The sequence below is a fragment of the Grammomys surdaster genome, unplaced genomic scaffold, assembly GCF_004785775.1.
Source record: "Grammomys surdaster isolate TR1022 unplaced genomic scaffold, NIH_TR_1.0 310, whole genome shotgun sequence".
NCBI classification, from domain to species: domain Eukaryota; kingdom Metazoa; phylum Chordata; class Mammalia; order Rodentia; family Muridae; genus Grammomys; species Grammomys surdaster.
The window spans coordinates 1,124,039-1,132,608 of record NW_021604729.1 but is presented as its reverse complement, the minus strand read 5'-3'; the positions used below and the strand labels follow the sequence as shown (position 1 = coordinate 1,132,608).

Below are 8,570 nucleotides of genomic sequence, written 5' to 3'. Positions count from 1 at the left end.
CACTGTGTGAAGTGACTCTTAAAGGTCACAGCATGTGCTCAAGGTCACACAGCCAAGACTGGAATTCAAGTCATCTAGCTCTAAATACAGTGGACAGCATGCAAGCTTTAGGGAACTTAGCTCAGTTCCCTCAAACGAGGGAGGCTTCTCCAAGCACCCATGTTGGCAAAGAACCACCCTTCCCATGAAAAGCTCAGCTCTTTGCTTCTACTTCTGTGCCTCCCCCCAAGAAACCCATAACATCCTGAAGTCTTCTTCAACATCTCTAGGGGTCTGCAAACTGATGCTCTGTGAAGTAGGACATCACATGGCACTGAGAGAAAGAAAGAAGAGGGAAGATGAGGAGGGGGGAAGAGAGAGATAGGGAGGGAAGGAGAGAGATAGACAGAGGGGGACCTTCCCCCAAAGCTTCTCAGAAGACTGGTTAGGACATATGCAATCCCCAAACACTCCCAGTCTCGACAGAACCATCTTTCATGAAGCCCAAAAGATACAACTCTCAGAAACCCAGTAGCATCTCCATCAACCAAGTGAAAGGAAGAGCCCAGGAACAACAGAGAGATGGTGAGACATATGGCCCCCTGACCACCAGTGAGAGCCACCTATTCCTCCTATCTTCCCCAAAATGGGAAGGACTCATGAGCCAGGTACAGGCTCATAACTGGGCAGAGCACTACCCAGGACAGCAACCAAGAACCTCATGGTAGACACATGGTGTCTCTTACTCTCATTCATCATAAAGAACACCAACCTTCTTCCAGCCTTCTGCCCCCAGGCCAGCATACCAACAAGCATTAAAGCTGAGACCCAAACAGAGATATTTCCCTACTGATCTCTCTGTAAGGGTGGGTATTTACCCTCTCATCTACCAGGGTCTGAGGGCCACCAGTCTTCCCTCACAGTGCTAGTCATTCCAGGGCACTGCGCTAAGTCAAGGCCATTTCTCACAGCTGGGCCGGAGCCACTAGTCATGCCCAGGACATTGATTCTTCAAGCCCCCAGGACCATCACTCCAAACCATGTCAAGTCCAAGGCCAGAACCATGCCAACAGCCAAGCAATGGCAGCACTTTCTCACACCCATGCCCACCGCACCATCATGGCCCAGCACCAGCTGGCCACCCACCAGCACCAGCTGCGTGCATCGCCCTCCTGTACAGAGGGTGCACTCTCCACACACCTGGGCGGCCACCGCTACACCAAGGCGGGGGTGAGTCTTCTGACACCCTCGCCGGGAAACATCACGCTGCCCGTGCTGTATCCACGTTGCCCACGCCCGTGCCACGCATGTCACCATCCCCACGCCGGTGGCCAGGGGCTCTGCGTACATCACACCTGCCACGGGCGCGCGTGGCAGCCGCACCTACGCCCGCGGACCTGTCGGACCGGCCACCGCGCGCAGTGGACATTGCCCAGCCCGCCACGCCGCTCTAAGGGCTCCCGCGCCCAGGACTCGGCCCGGGCCCCCTTACCTCCAGCCCGCCGCAGGGCTCGGCCCGCCGCGGCCACTGTGACCGCCACCTCCATCCTGGGCTCCCCAAGGCCCCTATTCACTAACGTTGCTTCCGCAGGGCGCCGGCGCCGGCGCGAAGGCCGCCTCCGCCCCCCGGGGGACGCTGCGTCCTTTACGTAAACCCCACTCCGCCGCCAGCGGTGACCATGGCGACGGCCGTGGGGCGGCAGCGCCCCCTAGCGCCAAGGAGGGGAGAGGCGCACAGGCCCGAGGTGGCAGAGCCCGGATCCCCGCGCGTGGGAGCGGTGGGCGCGGGGCTGAGGCCTCCACGGGGGCTCCGTGGGCAGAGAGAGGGGTTGGACCGCGTGCATTGAACAGAGGCACGGAGGCTGCTTGGATTCCCCTCCTTCAGGTCCCGCATGACAGGGCTTAGAGTGGGAGATGAAAAATAGCAAGAAGGATCACCGGAGAACTGGTTTGTTTGGGAGGAGGAAAGGAGAGAAATGGGTTCCACCTCCTTCAGGGGACCTAGCAGCGTCTTGAGGAGTTGGGACACATCTTTATCTATGTCCTCCCTGCTTCCCCTACTCCCACCCTCCTCAACACCCAGCATAGTGCCTGACAGCCAAAGGGGAGTTTGATCAATTTTGGTTTTCTGATAAAGGAAGAAAATCGCCCCTCCTGTTCTTCACACACGCCCATCCATTCATGGGGAGGTAGCTCCACTCGCCTTCCTGAAAGTTGCTTTATAGCAGGGGCACAGCTATGCTGGTGTGCTGGGTTGAGACTGGGGAGTGGGTGGGTGCAGGCTTGCCCTAAAGGATATCAGGTCGCTGTGGGAGACACATGGGGAGCTAAGCTGAGAGCTACAGCTGCACGGAGAGTCATGTAAGAGTGGATCTAGAAGTCATGATGTAGCAATCAGGCAAGTCTCAAAAGTCCAGCAGAAAGACATGAAAGGTCAAAAGGAAAGTAACACAGAAAAGTGTCTAAAATGTTTCATTGCCCAGTCGTCATCCTGAGAAGTCAGGACGACTGAGTCTTGTTCTGTAGGCGTGGAGGCCATAGGTGGGCATCTGGCTAAAAGTGAAACCCTGAATCCAGGGCTGACTTCTCTTTGTTGTAGTAGTTCAGCCCCTCTCCAGGCAATTTGGTATCATCTATGGTTACTTCAAAGATAAGCCCTGGCTTAGGTAAAGAAAATGGATGGTGGACACTTCAAGAATTCATGAAAAGCTCTTGATGTCTCAAGAAGTACAGAAATCAGGGGAGGCCTTGGTTACAGTTCAGGGACTTTATCTCCAGATTGTCAAGATTCATTCAAACCACACAGTCAGAGATAATATTTTTCTTCAAAGTTTCAGACCCCTGGAAGAAAGAATTATATTGGCTCCTATGAATCATGGTGGATCAACGAATGCCAGGCAAAAAGTACTCTGTAAAATCAGCCCTTTTCCTTATTCACAGAAGTTCCCGATAAAGAAAGTATGGCTGTGTGACCATCCCTAGATGGTCTACTACAGTCTACCCCTTAGCTGTCCAGCACACAGGAAACCACACAAGTTCCTTACACATACACTCCTCCTCCTCCTCCTCCTCCTCCTCCTCCTCATCCTCATCCTCCGCCTCCTCATCCTTCCCATGTATCCAGTTCTGACCAAGTGGGTTCTGACAGTCTATTGTGGGAGGCTAGTATTACTGGGGATCCTCAAGGTGATGTCCTGTTCTTGGTCAGCTGCTTCAGTGATTCCACGTAGGGCATTCCACGCTAGGATTATTCACTACTACTAACATAACCTTTGAACTCTTCCAGCTGGATATGTGACATGGACACGCCATAGGGAAGCTTCCTAGAAATTCCGAACCTCAGACCCAAGATCTTAGTGTGATTACAAAACCCTCAGGGGATCTCTGTGCATGTGAAAGTTTGGAAAACTGTCATTGTGAAACTGGGAAAAGGGGAAAAGGAAAGGAAAGACGAAGTGTTTTTAATCTTGATCGTTCCCATTAGACGCTAAACATGTAATGTTCTGTTTTTAGCATACACGAGATCCCAGGTGCAGTCGCCAACCCCAAAACAGACAAAAGGCATCAGTTAATTATTTAGAATTCAACGATGTGAGCAAGGAACAAGGAAACACAGGCAGAGGCTGCAGGCATTAGTTTTGGAACTGGTTTTGAACTCCTGGGAGGAATTCATGACTTCCTTCCTCTGACTCTTTATTCCTCTTTGCCATCTTCTGTTCACGTCTCATTTGACTAGCAGGCTGACCTAAGTCTTAATGCATAGCATCTCTGGAGTTCCCCTCCCCCCTCTTTCTGTCTCTCTCCGAATGTTATGGTCTACCTTATCTATCTTATTCTTTGAGACAATGTCTCTCACTGGACCATGACTCTCTAACACACTGATTCGCTGGACTGGCTGACTAGTGAGCGCTAGGGGTCCTCCTGTCTCTGTCTCCCTGGCACTGGGCCAGTTCCAGATAGGGCCTCTCTATTTAGGCCTGGCTGTCCTGGAACTCACTATGTAGACTAAGTTGGCATCGAAGTCACAAAGATCTTCCTGCCCCTTGCATGAGGCCAGCATGCCCGGCATATGTTCAGCTTTTTACATGAGTGCGAGGGATTTGAACTCAAGTCTTCATGCTTGCTAAGCATTTAGCCAAATGCACCATCTGCCCAGCCCTTCCACTCCTGCTTCTGAGACCCTTGGCACGGAACAGCCATGAGGGGCGGCTGGCTCTGAACACATACTCTCTGGGGTCTGTCCTGGTGTGGTTCCAATGCTGTGTTTGGCTTTTTCTCAGAGTACCTTCTGGCCTGGTTCAGCTTGGTATCACTGGTGATAGTCAGTAGGGTTGTGAATGGAGCTGAGGAGGATGAAATAAGGCAACAGAACCAATGGCAAGTTGTAGACTGGTCCTGGTCCAGATGCCTAGCTGTGCTCCCTAAGCTCTGTGCCAAATCTTCATTCTGGCCTCAGTTTCCCCCTGGGTCCCAGTGGGGATAATAACATGGCTCCTCCTCCCAGGGGGCTGTGTGGATTAACTAATTAATGAGTGTGACATCGCCTGTTTCCACAAAGGGGCTGATTAAATGCTGGATGTTGTTATTAGAAGCGATGGAGGGTGTGTGACAGGCAAAGTCTGCTGGAGATGGATCTGCTCCCCTTTGTGTCCTCCCCACCCCCCTCCTCCGTCTGCCCCACATTCTGCAAGCTGAACATCTTGCAAGACAAAACCAAGATGATTTTTTTGGCACCCCCCAAAGACAGCGTATAACTTTTGCACATTTCCCCTGTGCTGGAATGTGACTCACGGCTGAGTTTCATAGTATAATTTGTCTCCAACAGCTGGCACAACTGTACCCTGCCCCAGACTCTCATAGCAGCTGTAGACAGGGATGCTTTAGCCAGTGACTGCAAAATTCCTGAGCTGGACACCACCCCTCTGGGTTTTTTTTTTAACTGTATTGCCCCTTGGAGACCTGGACTGGGTGATCTCATCTACAACACACACCCACACACCCACATGCTCACAAACACACACACACACCACCACCACCAACAACAACAATGACTCCCCTCACCACACACAAACACACAGCCTAAGAGAGAAAGTGTCACCAAGATACTCCTGACTTCTACAAAGGCTTGGGAGAATTCAAAACACACAGGGTTTAAAAGTATAAAGTGTCATCTGTTCATGTCTGGGGGCAGGGAGAAATACCACAACTACTTCTTCACTTGGATGTACAATATTAAATTACTGGATGAAATCACAGGTCTGGGGCATGGTGACTTTGTGATACCCAGCCCTGGATCCTTGTAGCTAGTGTGAGAACTTTGACCACCCCAAAGGCTCAGGTCTTCCACTCTTGAGTAATTACAAAGTGCCAGCTCCCCTGTATCCAGGCATCTCAGATGGGGGTAGGTGGGAAGAAATTGCTTGGTTGCCACCAGGTAAGTAAGTCTGCTGCTGGTATCCCAAGAGGGGAATGTTGTTTATCCAAATAGCAGAAACTTCACCAGCCTGGTGAGGAGAGAGCAAAGCTCTGGAGGCTGAGCTGTCAGACTCCCACAGGGAGAGGGAGAGATTAGCCAGTTGCAAAGTCTAGGAAATGCATGTGAATTGGAGTATGGGGTACCTGAAGCCAGCATCACTTCTGGACCATTTTATGCATCTCCAATTAGGATTTCAAACCTTCCTACCTCTGCAAACAGTTGCTGTATCTGCACTGCTAAATCTTTGCCCTTCCGGTCTTCCTTTAGCCTACTGCTATGAAATAACAGGAGTAGATCACAGGGGCTAATAGGCTGGAGGTGGGGCCTGAGACACATGACTTAGCTGGCATTGGAAGAGCTGGAAGATCAGCCATCATCCTAAGGGGTGCGTTCCTCTCTCTCAAGAGGAAGGAGCCACAAGCCCACATCTTTGACCTCAACTAAGTTAGTTTACTAATAGTGGCTCAACAGATGTATGAGAGTGTCCTAGTAAGGCTGGCAGTGGCTAACACGCTGGAGGAGGCCATTCTGACGGTGTTTTGCTGCTGGGAATGGTAGGCGAGACCAAGCAACCGTATGCCTCCCAGGGGAAGGTTTAGGAAGTTTCTCCACTCTAGCTTCATCTCTGTTCACTTGGGCATCACCAGAACCTTCCCCCAAATGCCCAGAGGATTGGGAGATCCTCTCATCTCATTAAGACAGCCTATTTGTAAGTGTCTGCTCCTTGGTGGGCATTGTAGTAACTAGTTTTTTTTTCCCTTGGGGCACTAGGGAATGACAAAAGTGTAAACACAGATGTCTCAGGAGAAAGTCAGTGTACTCACTGACTGGAATGATTCATCTATATTCTCTGGACACCACAAGCTATCATAAAGAGCCTGACTACCTGAGTGTGTCCTTCCATCTACCTGTTTACACTAACAATCCCACTCACCTACACATCTATTCATTTGCCATCTACTCAGTGTGTCACCCACCCACACACCCACAAATTTACCCATCTACAAACCCATCCAACCTTCTTTGCTTTCACAAACCCACCCACCCACTCATCTATCTACATTCCTTCTTTCTTTCCTTCCACAAACCTATGCATCAATCCATCCACTCAACCATCTATTTATCTGTCCTTCCTTCTATCCAGCCATTCACCCATTCTTCCATCTATTCTGACTTCCATCCATTAACCCTGGCACTATCACCTATCCATCTACCTACCTCTTAAATCACCTCTTCTTTATTTTTCCTTGCAAATGTTTTTTTTCTGCATTAAGGTGTGTGTGTGTGTGCTTATGTGCCCACATGTGCTCATGCATATATTCCACAATGCATATGTGGGTATCAGAAGACAGCTTGTGTTCATTGGTCTAACCTTCCATTATGTGGCTGAACTCAAGTCATCAGGTTTAGTGGCAAGCATCCTTACCCACCAAGCAATCTCTCCAACCCTTTTCTAAATATCCTTGAAAAATCTATTTCTTCCTTTTTACCAGTATCTTCCAACAGGGTGCCTTTGACTGTCTTCAGGGCAACTGCAGTGGCTCTCACCTCTCATCCATTTCCACCCAGCTGAGTGACCTTTTATAAATGAACATCAAATTATGTCAAGTCACTGCTTAAACCCTAGCTGTGGTTTTCCATTGCTTAAAAAAAATATAGACTTCATTTCTTTCCCTTGGATATGGCTGGAACATGTAAAGGCTGTGTATATACTTACTTACTACCTCAACCAAGTAAAGATGGAGAACATTTCCAGTTCTTGTGTCCTTCACAGTCAGCATCTGCCTCCCTAGAAGTACCCATTATTTGGATTTCCATCCTATAGACAGACTTTGTCTGTCAATAAACTTCCTACCAATGTAATCAGAGAGGCTATTTCTGATGGGTAGTCTTGGTTGTCAACTTGACTACATCTGGAATTAACTAAAACCCAAATGGCTGGGCACACCTATGAGAGATTTCTTTTTTCTTTTTCTCTTTTGTCATTTTGTTGTTTTCTTTTCCTTTTCTCTTTTTTCTTTTCTTTCTTCCTTTCATTTGGGGGGCACTAGATGTGAGATTTATTACTGAACATGATTTGGTAGGGTATAAGAGAGCACTGTGGAAGCCCTTGGGAATGCAGGGGACTGCGACTGGAGATATAGTTGACTCCACTGCCATCAGGAGTGAGGTACTCCTCAGTGACCATGTCTTCAAACTTATCTTCATTGAACTTGGTGAAGCCACATTCCTTTGAGATGTGGATTGTCTCAAAGAACTTGAATTTGAACTTGGCTCTACGAAGAGTCTCAATCACGTGTTCCTTATTCTACAGCTTGGTGCTGATGTACATGATGACCTAGCTAATGTGAACCCTGGCCATTGTCCCCTGGGGTTTTCAAAAGGCACCACACACACCTGTCAGCCCCAACACAGGACAACATCGTACTGATTCAGGTGACATGAAAATGGTGGAGCCTCACTCAAACATGAAAGCTATCCTTTCCACAACTCTTCGCCATGCATTTGTTGGTATAAATGCAGGTGGCCTCCAGGGCTTCAGAAGAAAGATGTTCATATTCATCTGACACATGTGGCCACAAAGTGGAATTCATCAACGTTTGCCTTCTTTTGTCCCAAGCCAACGATGAGGAACTTAGCATCAGGGATGCCTAGGCAGAAGAGAGACATTGGATATGGCTTCTTACAATTCTAGTAACACCCAGTGGGGCAGTGGCCCATGAGGACAATAGGATCTTCACTGGAAGGCTAGAGAGTGTTTTTGGTTTTATAAGACAGGGATTCCCTGTGTAACTCTGGCTGTCCTGGAACTCACTTTGTAGGCCAGGCTGGCCTCAAACTCAGGTCCACCTGTCTCTCCCTCTTGAGTGCTGGCACTAAAGGTGTGCCCACCACTGCCTAGCAAAGGTTTTCATTTTATTTTAAGGGACTTTTCTTAACTAAATAACTTGAAGTGGGAAGAGCCCCTTCTACTTCAGATCTTTGAAGTGGAAAGACACCTTTAATTCTGATCTTTGTGTGGAAAGAACCACCTTTATATAGGCTACACCTTCTGGTGGCAGCCTATATAAAGTACATGAAAGAAGGAAGCTTGCTCCCTTTGCCTGCTTGCTCT

General features: G+C 49.0%; 1 pseudogene; it reads right to left on the bottom strand.

The window, feature by feature from the left end:
* Nucleotides 1-7,502: 7,502 nt before the first annotated feature.
* Nucleotides 7,503-8,176, bottom strand: LOC114629468 (annotated as a pseudogene).
* Between the last annotated feature and the right edge of the window lie 394 nt (nt 8,177-8,570).